Source organism: Tinamus guttatus, unplaced genomic scaffold, assembly GCF_059628265.1.
Source record: "Tinamus guttatus ecotype Peru unplaced genomic scaffold, ASM5962826v1 Tinamus_guttatus_pri_ptg000155l, whole genome shotgun sequence".
NCBI lineage: Eukaryota > Metazoa > Chordata > Aves > Tinamiformes > Tinamidae > Tinamus > Tinamus guttatus.
The window spans coordinates 4,476,799-4,489,676 of NW_028288689.1; the positions used below are offsets into that span (position 1 = coordinate 4,476,799).

Below are 12,878 nucleotides of genomic sequence, written 5' to 3' on the forward strand. Positions count from 1 at the left end.
GTGGTTCCAAATAATCTGCTAGTACTGTTTATCATGTGATGGCTTTAGAGTGTGTTTTATAGCAGAACGTTACGGGATGAAGGTACTAAGTGAGGGGTATATATATGTTTCTTCCTATATGCCATGAGTTCCTTGCATGGTGAAAATAATGGAGGAACAGCACATCTCAGGGAAATAATGACCATCTTAGGAAAATGGTCAGAAGAGATCAGTATGTTTCTGTATTTTTATCCCTGCTTATTTGAATCTAGTTCATGAAAGAACTTCACAGGTTAGATGTGTTCCAATTTATATCTGTGCCGGTAAATTTTGATGCTTTCAAATATTGTTTTTACATATTTCCTTTTTGTTAGTCTTCTTGTGTGATGTGTATTGCAGTAGTATTCTCATTTTTCTTATCATGAAAGTAGTGGAGGTTTTTCTTTACTAACAAAACTTTTCAAACAATTTTAAATGTGGTTTGAAGCTCCTAAAGTCTTACTTGAGTTCTGCTGGTTGATGTCTCACAGGAATAGAACATACATGGCAAGTTCTCCAGAAAGATCCTCTCAAAAGAACATATTAAAGTTGAAATATAAGGATTTTTAGATCAAAAGGATAATGATTTTTTAAAATCTTTACTATGTGATAAATTATTTGGAAGGTATTATAAAGATATTCCAACTTGTGCAAGAGGAAAGAAGAGAACTAGGCAGTGACTTTGAAATTAGTATGGACATAGAGCTGAAGACACCCAGTACTTTGAGGAGTCTGTTATGGACCTGTAGACAAGTGCTGTGGAATAAGTGCGTGCTGGCACTGTGACGTGCATCAGTGAGAGAGGAGCATAAACATATTCAGTTCACGAGATTCATTTCATAAATTCCTTATTTCATAAGGTATTTATTTTATTTGCCTAGATGGTAGAAGGATCTGATGGAAAAATAATTAGGAGTAAATAATTGAGATCAGAAGCTAATATTGCAGTGATTTGTTCAGAAACCAGGTGTTAGTTCCCAGTCTTCATATACACTGTAACACGTATACCAAGCAGGGTGAATAAAAAGATACGAGCATTTTGTGCATCAGAAAATAATAATTAATACACTGTTCTTAAAACTGAAAGTAACTTACTGGAATTTATCAATATGTAAATAAGTTGCATATTTCTATTAGCATATTGAAAATAGAAAATAAAAGATATACTCAAATTTATAGCCCTCATGGCAGTATATGGAATTTTTCAATACATGGTTTCTCTATTTACAGAAGTCAAATGTCACAACTGTGTATGATCAGTATATCATAACCACCATATGTCGTGATGAAGTCCAGTAAACCTTAGCGCTCCCAGGAATTTTGCAGGAAACAGGAATAAAACCCTTGGTTCTCCAGTTTCATTTGATCTTTAAAAAAGGCTAAACTTTTTAAAGAGAAATTTTGAGAAATAACCAAAGAGCAACTCTACTATAATAACTTATATGTGGTATTTAATGGGGAAAAGGGCTGTATGTGTTAAAATTGTGAATTTATGACAATCCTAATGATACGCAAGCTAGAATACACACAGGGAGCAGTGCTGAGTTTACTAATGCATAGGCCATGCTACATTTAAACATGCAGAAAAAAATAGGAATTCATCTGGGAAATGATTAAAAAATTGAACCTTTTTAAAAATGAGTTCAGTACAGTGGTACTTTCAAAATATTTGATTTGGCTTTTAAACAGTTTCTGGAATGTGACAGACTAAGACTTTTTTTTTTTTTAAGACTTTTCTTCTGATATTATGCCAACATAAGATTCAGTAAGTGAATTCTCATAATTTTGTACAAGGCTCTTTCAGAAAGATTAATACCATTCAATAAGTCAGTTTTGGCTGCTGTTATTAAATAGATTTGCATCAGTTAGCAGGTTCCCCCATGGTTTGTATTGGTTGGAGGTAGGTTGCCTGGTGCTGGTGTTTTGGATGACTGTCATCATCTCCAGGTGATTCTGGGCTAATTACTTGCACCAGGGCTTCCTGCGCTGAAGGTTTCAGCTGAAATCCGCTGTGTAACAAGTGAAGCAGGTTTCACACTTCAAGTTTTTATGAGCTTGGGGCTCATTCCAACAAGCAGGTAGCTCTTACTTGTTGCCTAGGACCCATTTGCAGCGTTACTTCCCCCTAGACCTGCTGTGCACGGACACCCTCCAGCCTGTGGACGGTGCCACGGGCCCTGCGAGGCGGCCTTGGGTACTGGAGGGCCTGGGTGGGTGCCCACCTGCAGCCAGAGCAGGTACTTGTACTTCTCAGGTTTTACTCACTCCTTCTTGGTGTTTTGATGCTTCTGCTCCTCCTTCCCCAAAAGGCAGGCACGTGTATCTTAATCTTATGATGAGGTCCCTCCAGACATCTTCCCTGCTCGTTTTGCAGCGCTTTCTTATGTTCTAGATCTTACTTCTTGGCACATCTCCTTTGGCCCCTTTGTGCTTATATATTATTTATTTACTTATATTTAACAATGTTATATTATTGCTCATTATGCTACTAGCAGGTTGGTGATGTTACAAAATGCTTCTGAACTGCTGCAAGCAGTGCATTGTTATATAGTGCTCAGGCCTATGTTAAAGACAGGTACATACTGGCTGTGTCTTGTTCAGTCTGCTTCTACTGAGGGTATGGTGGGGGAAAAAACCTTAAATGCACAATTTAAAATAGTTAGAGTTCCAATGGTTCTGACTTGATTACAAGTTTCATATAACCTGTTTCTATCTGTAGTGTGTGAGAAGGAAGCCTTATCTTGTGCTGTTGCGCTGTGGGATGGTAACCAGGTGCAAAGGGCAGCAGCAGTTGGAGATTTCACTGTTTGAGTGGTGCATGAGCTAGAAGTTACTCCTGGCTCAGGTGCGGCTTTGATTAATACCATAAAAACTACCCAAAGAAAGGTATTGTAGCAATCAGTCAGCTCTGTAGTATAGTATGCATAGGATTTGGGTGATGAAGCCTGTTTTCCAGTTGTGCTTTCCTGTAGCACCCTGGACTGCAGGGTTTGTTTTTGTTCTGCTCGTTCGATAGTACTGAACATAGTAGGTCCCCGACGCCCCCGTGTAGCTCGGGGCTGCACGAGGGCGTTGAGCAGCCCGGGCAGGTCGGGTGTCTGCGGCGGCAGCCTGCGCGGGCCCCGCCGGAGCCGGCAGGGCATCGATCGCTGCTCCTGGCCTGCCCCGCTGCTCCGCGCGGGCTTTGACAGGGAGCCTCCCTGGCTTGAAAAGTGGATGCAAAATCTATACGGTTATCAGTGAGAATGAAATAAGATCGTTGTGGTTCAGAGGTGAGTTACTGCCTGTGGTGGATTGAAGGCCACAGGGAACAGGGTTTCCCTATAAAGTTACTAGATAGGGAAAATGAGAGGGCCTTCTGAGGATTTGGAATAAAATATGCAAATTACATAAATTTGGCATGCTGTAAGGAATATGTTTGTTCACGATGTACAGAGCTCATGTGCGATCTGTTCAGTCCAGCACCTCGTGATATATATTTTTACAGTGAAATTTCAGGGAGGCTTTCCTTTTTGTTTTCTCTTATTTTTACTGCTTTTTAGCTTGAATATTTTGTGACAGAAATGCTAAGTCCTGTTTGGAGTGTTACGCTTCCTACACCTGTCTCCTTAAAACCTAAGAGAAAATGCAAGATGGTTGCTTGAATAAGGCAGAGTCACAACCGCTGCAGGAGGGGACGGTACCTGCCTAGGATTCTTGCGCGCTGTATCGTGTCGTGCGTACATGCGTGTAGGTGGGTGCTTCTTGGGAAAAAATGTAGGAAGTAGGTTCAGTGTGTGGTGTCAAAACTAGTTAATGGATGCATTAGAACTGCGTTAGACTACATCTTAGAAAAATAGTAATCCAAGTGTTGACTTTTTTTTCATGCAAGGAGCCAGATGGCATATCTGCTTAACGGCAAATATCCAAAATTTTTTTTAAATTTCTCTTTCAAAACATGGCAATCAGAATCATCTTGGAAAGGAACTATTAAATTTAATAAGCCATATGTTCAGTGAATTTACTTACTTTGTTCTGAGATGTAGACAAAAAATTTCACCTCTGCGTCCCTCCATGTAAATTAACTGCCTTATTCTCTGCTACACAATTAAGGTATTTAACAAAGTTCCAAATGTGCAGTGTATTATTAGCCAAATACGGCAACTAGTTTTCATGTTGCTAAAATAAATGCATTTAGGTGAACAGTCTGCAGTTTACTCGGGTTCCCTCTGTGGAATTCAGCGTGTTTGAAGATCAGATTGACTGGCAGCTTCTTTGGTATACATAAAACAGAGCTAAAATTATTTCAAATAGAAATTCTCTGAGGATTGTATCATCTTTGCCATTCCGTTGTACGGAAGATGCAGATGTGCCAGACTGTTCTGCAGGATTATAAATGCATTAGTGAAACCCTAATACACTCACAAATATATGCGGTGCAGGAGGTTTTCTTAGCCATCTTGTACCCACTCATTTTATTTATTTCATGTAATTGGCATGTTGTTCTGCTTTTATAGCTTGTTAAAATGCGATGTGAAAATGGCTGTAGCTAATGGCTGCTGGAAAATCTTTTCCCATGGTAGGCAGGAAAAACATTTCAGGGAAGAAAGAAGACAGATTAAAGCACAGCTCCCAGGGAGAAGCAGCGATTAAAAAGGCCAATAGAGTGTGCTGGTATGTATAGGAACAACAGGCTTACCAAACTTGAGTATGTAAATGTACATGGTAAACAAATGCTTCAGTTAAGACAGTGTCCAGTTCCCGATGCAAGGACCAGAGCCAGAGCTCCTTGTGCGGCTGTTACTGAGTCTTGAATGTGACAGCTCTGGTGATGCCAGAGGCTTTTCCCTTCCCTCCTTCAGGGGAGATAAGAGAGCTCCTAGAACGATGCTTGCTAAGCACCTCACTGGTCTCCTGCTGGTTTATGGAGAGCGCTGTGATTCCTCACTATATTTTTCCCGTACCTCCTTTTGGGGTAGGAAGTCTGGCTCGCCTGACACTTCCTCAAAATATGATGGGTGCTGCTGAGGAGGCGTGTGATGAGTGTGAGTGTGGAGAATCATTCTCCAGGTCCTTCTGCAGTGCGTACTTGCTCTGCCATGTATTTCCCTGCTTCTCAAAAGCCATCATGTTCATCTGCTCCAGGCCTGCCCTTTCCTAGACAGTTTGATTTCACATTTTGCCAGGGGCTAGATAATTCAGCAAACTTTGTTTGTGGTTTGGAAAGACCCTTTTTTTTCCCCTGCCAATGTACCAAAATTGGACAACTGCTGTACAGATTGTCTCTCTATCTTTCAGGAGTGTGCCCTCCTTGTATCTCCCTTTCACTTGCTCACAGTGGCTTACTGGTTTGCTAGTGAAACCTGTCCTCAATCTTCCTTGCTAAAGGAGTCAGGCAGAAGTGGACTCTGTCGGGGGTAGTGTTTTAGTGAAGTCGTGTTTCTGTATTATAGACCCTCTCTCTTGGTCTGGTTTCTCTGTCTTGTTTTTCTCTCTTATATCCAGTATCTTTTAGCTGGACATTGACTTTAGCTGTTAACCTAAAATGACATCTGTCTTTAATATAAAAATGTCCCAGTCCTCAGAATATTGTTGTTTAGGTGATTTGTCCTAGTTCTAGAGGAGCCTTTCCAGAAATTACTGTAGCAGTGACTTCATACAACTTACTAGGAATAAAAATATTTCTGATGTGATAAGATTCACTATCTATGAAACATACTTTATAAATCCCTCCCCTTTTTTATTTTGCTACACTATAAATATTTCTGTCTTCCAGCTATCAAAAGGTAAGTCTGTATGTGGTTTGTGCAGAGAAAATCAAGACTGAAGTAAAAAAATCAGAATATCAGAACACCTACTTAGCTTGTCAGCATGCTGTTGTGTTTTAAAAAAAACACTGCAAAAGAACACAAGCCCATTGTAAATGCAGTAAACTCTCCCAGAACTAATTGGAATATTACTTCCTTTCTTCTTCTTCATTTGCCCTTTGACTTTTTTTTTTTTCCCTGAATATTATGTGTTCACAGTGCATTTGAAAGTCTTTATGAAATGAAGTCATCCATCTGTAAACCACTGAAACTCCAGGCCTCTGGCCTGGTATGTCTTCTGTAGCAGGAAGATCCTGCCTCCAGGAGTAATTTTTTTTTTTTTTTAATTCCTAATATCCAGGTGATGATAGTTTGTTGTCAGAATCATGAAAAACCAATTGCAGTTACTTCTTAACAATGTATAATATAAACTGTATTTCAACTTCATTGGTAACTTTAGGATAATCTTCATCTGGTACCTTCTACCACAGGATTTTGCAGTTCTGGCTGATAAAAAAAATAAAAATTAAAAAATCCTACTTCAAGACACACGTGGCTTGCTGTTATGTCAGTGCATTGGCAAGGGTTCCATATATGTAACAGAACAAATTCTGATTGCCTTACTCTAAATGAGACAACGTAAGAGTGGCCTTATTTATGATACTTAACTCACCCAGCTTAGACCTGGGCACAGTCATTCAGTATTCCTTAATATAAGTAGCTAACGAAAGCAAGTCAATTCAAAATTAAAACCATGTTGGTATAAAATGTGAGGCCTGATAAACCCAAATTACTTGCCTAGATTATTCCAGCTCATGCAAAACTAAACGTAGTGGTTTGGCAGCACAGTTAAATAAATCGTGTCGTTCATTTACATTTTGGTTTTGTTACTGTGTGCGTGTGTGGGGGGCAACGCGGCTCAGCATTAAAGTACAGCGTATACTGAATGTAGATTTAGCATTTATTACAGAAAACATAAGGCTTAATTCCAAGAAAGTTTGACAGAGTAAACTGTGGGCAGATGAGTATGGCACTGTCTGCCCACTGAGACAGGATGAAGTCAAGTAGCACCTTGTTTACTCTGCTCAAGAGTGAACAGTTGAGCTGTGATTATATAGGCATAGATGTAAATGCCCAATGAAGACATGACTTGCTCTGAAATAAAGCTTTCGTAATTGTTTTTCTCATGGATTGCATTCAAGATATTGTCAGAGTATTTTCTGTGTTTTTGGTTGCTATCTGGAGATAAACATGGAGTCTTATGATTCCTATCCATCGAATTTTTAAGTTATTGTGACAGTTAAAAAATTTACATGCTGCATAACGTGATGTTACTGTCTCCCAAATGGACTCTTCTGTCTTGAACCACTATGGGGTGTTTAGGAAATAAAAGAGGATTTCGGTTTCAGGCTTTTATCTGAGAGACAAGGGGGGTTTCCGTGTAATCCTCATGTCCTCCCCCACGAAGGGGCATCGCGCTGTCCTCCTGCCTCTGCTTTGCTGGGCCTGGGGCTTTGTCAGAGCAGGGAGAGGCAAAGGAGCCTGTGGGCTCAGTGACGGTGAGGCTGTTGTGTTCAGGCTTTTGGGAACGGGTCGCCAAGTGGTTGTGTGAAGAAAACTTAGCCTGGGCACATTACTCCCAAAAAAATACGGTGTGAAGAGAAAAGCAGTGCTCAGAGGGACCGGTGTTACTGTTTTAAGAATGCATTTGGAGTAAAAGGATGAGAAGTCATCTTTAATGAAGGGAGCAAAAATGTTTTTGCTAAGTGGTCTGTTAGTCTGCGCTTTGTTTCATAGCAAGAGATTAAATTGCAGGTTGGAAGAAAAATACGATTTCAATATTTGCCTGAGCCCTGTTTTTCTGGTGCTTTTTATTTCTGGCTGCTTGTACAATAGAAAAATTATTTAGAAAGTTTAAAAGAAATGCTGAAAAAGTTTATCAATTATTAAAATAGCTTAGAATTTTGTGAGAAAAGGCTGCTTTTTTCTACTCTGGGCATCAGTATCAATTTCTAAGGGAAAAAATATTTACAGTGTAGCATTTTATTTCGAGACAATAGCATAGCACCTGCTAGATGTGTTACAAAGAATGATCAACTGTTTTGTGCCTGCTCTCGTGTAATATATTGGTAAGATGAAGTATATCAAACACATTTATCTGCTGCAAATCAGTTTGTCTCAGAGAAGACTCAGTTAAATTTTATGGAGCCTAATTTTGTTACTGATACACCTTCTGAAATTTATCTGAATATACTGTATTTTTCTTCCTTGATAGGTCAAATGAATCATCATTTTTCTCTCTTTTCCAAATGGACAGTAAAAATAAAGCCATTTGTGTAGAACTGGCATGATTTACTGCAGGTCTGAGGATAAAATCATAAAACTTACAGGACATGGTTAATACATAACCATCAAAATAACAGAGTGCAATTCTAAATTTATGAGGCTGAACTTAACACTGAATATCAAATAAGAACCACATTGATTTCTGTAGCGCATGGCTTAAAAACACATTAGGTGGCATAACTGCAAGACAGTACATTGATTTAAGCGTAAAATGCATAGCACTCAATACTTCACCACCTAACGTTTCTCAGTAATGAACAAAGCTGTTGTATATTGATGAAAGGAAAATTATTTGTTTTTTTACATTACAGGATTCAAGTAGATGCTTTGCTTCTAGACTAGGTAGCATAATTTGAATCACACTTAGTCACAACTGACGTGGACACCTTAGAAAGCATGCGGTGATCTCTCCGAAATGTGTTTTGAGAGAGATGTGGCCTTAATGTAGGGCTGAATTTGGGCACCCTGTTTCAGGCAGGTGCTTAGGGATGTACTGAAGGTGCATTGCATTTTGGAGGCCTGTAGTTGTTTTTAAAATGTGAAGTGCTGCTCTCCTGAATCATGCCCACAGAGTAAGTCTACAAGTCTCCAGCACCCTTGCTCATTGAGTTTTGCCAGAATTAACTTGGTTTAGATCAGGCAACATATTTTCTCCTGTTTCAGGCTCCAACACACAAAATGCCTTGGCAAGTAAAAAGTCTCATTGGCTTCACTCTGAGCTCCCCAAAAGATTAATTGGATTGACATTGGCAATTGATCTAGATTTAAGTAGAAAATTCTGTGTGGGGGCTACAAACAGCTCTGCAGCACATGCAGTCCTTGCAGTGCCTCGTATGCGCCGGGGCGTCCTCGCTCCTTTGAGCGCTCTCGTAGCGCGCGGGGGCCTTGCAGCAAGGGCCGTCAGGGCTGTGGGCCTCGGCTGCTCAAGACAGGAAAGCAAAAGCATCGCAGTGCTGACGAGCACTGCCACTTTGTGCATACACATAAAGATATCTCCTATGCATATCTACATACATGTAGTTCTGTCTAGATGCACACACATGTAGGTACCTGCCAGTAGTGCTGAGAGCTGCTAACGCTTTGCGGGGTGCCAGGACCTCGTGGCTCTGTTTATGCTTGCCTACGCTCTGTGTTAGGATGGGGCCTTTGGGTTGGGAGGGTCTGCTCCTCGAAACGAGCGGGTGTCGTATCCCTGCGTGTTGCCTGCATTCACAGGGGACTGCCTTAAATGTCAGCACTTTAGGGGCAAAAATGTCATGTGGCCTTCCCTTTTTGAATATTTATCATATTAAGTTGAAGTATTAGTCTTCATGCCATGAGGAATGGACTGAGATGTTGGAGAATTGTGTTTTTAATAATCATTGACATTTTCAGGGAAGATTAAAATGTAATAAAATTAATTGTCCATGTTCAAATGGCTCACTTTGCAGTTAATCATACATCTTTAGTTTTCATTGCGGACATATATTTTTTCCTTTGCTGCAGTGCTTTTTTACCTTAAATTATTCTAATTAGGTAGATTTCATTAAATAGTTGCTTATAGTCTTTTTTCTTCAAATTAATGCAGTGTAATTACAAGTTATGTTTAGTATTGAGTAAACTGTTTTCTTTATCTTGTGGGCATGCTATTGTGATATTCTGAACTTATACAAAATATTTTTGCTTCTCATTTTAAAGTAAAATTTCCACCTTACCAGAAGAATATAATTTATTGTGGTTATATTTAATGGCAAGTACAAAATACATTGCTTTCACTGCTGTGCATCTCTAGTAATATAATTTGAAGTGCTAGGGCCCTTTGCATCCATTTCTGAATCTATTATTAGTTGATTAAATTAACTGGCTGAATCAGTACAGTGAGAAGAGACACAGTAATGATATTACAGAATTAGTATGCTATGATGAATTGTCAAGAAAAGTAACTGTGACAGCCCTGTGGCCATATGCACTTAGCCATGCAATTTATAGTCATTTGAAAAGCCAAGGACTTTTCAGTTTTGGTTAGGAAATTTGTTCCTGCTTTTGACAGAAGTTGAGGGATATGTGTGTATTGAACAAGAGGGGGCTTACGGTGCCAACATGAAAAGAAATCAAAGGCTCTCTTCAAATGTTAGCATTTGGGTGATTTGCAAAGAACAAGCTACAGAAAAGGATGGGTTTTATTATAGCCGTGCCAGTTCTTTTAAAGAGATGTATATGATAGGGCAGTTCCTTTACAGTTGCAGAAGATAATATTACTTAGGGTAAGATAAAAGCAAATGTAATCCTGTATCAGAATTTCCCTAGTTATCGAGCACTGTAAATCTGGGTATGGTATTATCCGATACGCTTTTAGCAGGACAGTGAATACAACTGGATTTTGTTATTTCTTCTACTACATGCAGACATTGTAATTGCAACTGAGTTGAAGCTACTTCAAATGTATTATTTTTCCTTTATTCAAATATTTGTAAGCAAAATAAACTATCGAATAACTTAAAGGAGGCTGATAGTTGCATGTGAGAACTGACTCAATGCCAGCTTTGTAAGTCCCGCTCTTTTCAGATTGCCCTGTTAACTTTGCTGGATGTTTAAAATTTAAGAGACAGGTGAGCTGAAAATATCTTTTTGTTTTGCCTTGCTCTGTGTTGCAGGGCTTTGATTTGTGTATCTGCTTTGGGCATATTAGTCAAGCTGGGTGAATTGGAGTGATTAAACTCCAGTCTCGGATCTGAGAGTCGCACACTAGGTAAGCAGATGAGCATCAAGGAACTTCATTAGAAGGTCGTGTTAGGAGCATGGTCAGTGAAAACCAGGAAGATGTGGTCCTGTAAACACAGCCCTTGTCTAAGCTGGTGCATGCGTGTTGTGCTTTCACCCAGAGAAGAGCCTCTAGATTCTCCAGCGCCTGGACCAGAGGCTAAACTCTGCTCAGAAACAGCAAAATGTCAGAATGATCTGAAATACATTGCCCAGAGTATTGCTCATTTCATCCTGTGCCTGGAGTCTAAGGAGCCCTTTGAAGCGATAGGGCGAAGAGCAGCTGCGCGGGAGCTTGTGCCACGGGTGGCAGTGGGTGCGGGTGGCGTGCAGGGAGCAGCCACCCAGCCGGGCCCTGCACCAGGGCTTCCGCTGGCGGCAGAGGAAAATGAATGCCTGCAGCTTGGAAGTTTAAATGCCTTGCTCAGCAGGGAGCCCGGAGAGATTTGCTCAACTGAAATGAGCTTATAATAAGGCTTTCATCCTAAGATAAGTAAGGACAACATCCAATAGCTCTATGCTCCCTCACCAGAAAATACAAATAGGTTTTTGCGTGCGTTTCTGTGCTGCTGTTATTGTCTCTCATGCAATATGTTGCATTTCATACTAATAGGAATTTTCCATCATAGACTGCCGGAACACCACGTTTTAACTAGGTTATATTTAGAAATAAAAAAAAAAAAAAAAAGAAGTTGTAGCTTAGATGTTAAATTGCTTATTTATTTTAAAAAATAAATAGTGTTAGGATGTTACCTAGAGAGAGATCTGCAGTAGCAAAATATTTTCACCCATTTAACTGTGCTGAAGCTGTGCAGAAGTCAAAACACATTTAGGAAGATTCATAGAAGAAGGAAATCCATCAGCAGCTATTGAGCAGGAAACGGGAACCGCCGACTGCTGGGGGCCGAGCCTGGTTGCAGGGAGCCCTGGCCGCGCTCCAGGAGCGAGCAGCGAGGCCTGGCGCGCGCTTCACCTGTGCTTAGTCTGTTGTTACGCTGTTCTTGGTCATTCTTCTAGTCCCACCCCAACTGTAGCTATTTCTCATGTAATCCAGATGTGGGTTTTGACCTGCAGTTTGCAGCTGCAATGGTGAAGAAATGATGCGCGAGCAGCGTCTTGGTGCCCTCGGTGGTTTCACGCGCACTGTGTGTGTGTGTCCCGGGATTCGGAGTCCCTGCTAGGCTGTTACCAACTGCCCGTTACGGCGCTCCCGCAAATCAGGGCTGCGGGGAACAAGGGGATGGCCTTTGCCGTCTCCAATGACGCCGAGTCCTTCCTTTTGAATCACTGATGCATTCTTCTTAATGTTTACAAAGCGTTCATCTTGCCTTTTCCCTTATATCATGTTTACAAATTAAATACAGTAGTTAAATATCAATTAGTACAGGTCATATTTTGTGGTAAATACCAGGCACCTAAAAATAGAACAATGACATTTAGCTACTAGGAGCTTCAATGAATCTGTCTTGATGATGGTTTAAATAGGTTGTTCAAGGTTTGCCTTTTTTTCCTGTAGTTCATTTGAATCAGCTTTTCCTTTTTTTTGTCTTTTTTCTTCCTTTTCTCTGGATTTTCTATTCATCTCGTTTCACTGTATCTTTCTTTTGCTTCTCAAATTCGCTGTTTGTTGATCTCTCTCTTTTAACTCTTCCCCAAGGGTAGCAAGCCAGGTACAAGTCTCAGTACACCAGTCATCAAGACTTCTGTGGCTGCTTATTTATTTATTTTTAAAGTAATTCTCAGAAATGAATTCTCATAGCTCATGCTTCTTATCTTAGACATGGTTCCCTCAGGAGCATGTCACTAACCTAATCTCGTCCAAATTCTCTGTCAAAATATCAACATAAAATTATTTGTGTCCCCCTCGGTGTTCATTAGCTCTGGTAATGCTCACCCAATGTCATTTCATACCCCATCTTACTAGACTTGGCTGCATAAGCACAGCTCATGTTGACCTTACCAGTTCCAGTGAAAATTCAAATACTACCC

The 12,878-nt window shown here is 40.2% G+C and overlaps 1 protein-coding gene across 2 annotated transcripts in view; it reads left to right on the top strand.

Annotated features, from left to right (window-relative positions):
- The window catches only part of TENM2 (teneurin transmembrane protein 2), a 415,827-nt gene that overhangs the window by 46,428 nt on the left and 356,521 nt on the right, over positions 1–12,878 (top strand). The window lies entirely within an intron of this gene.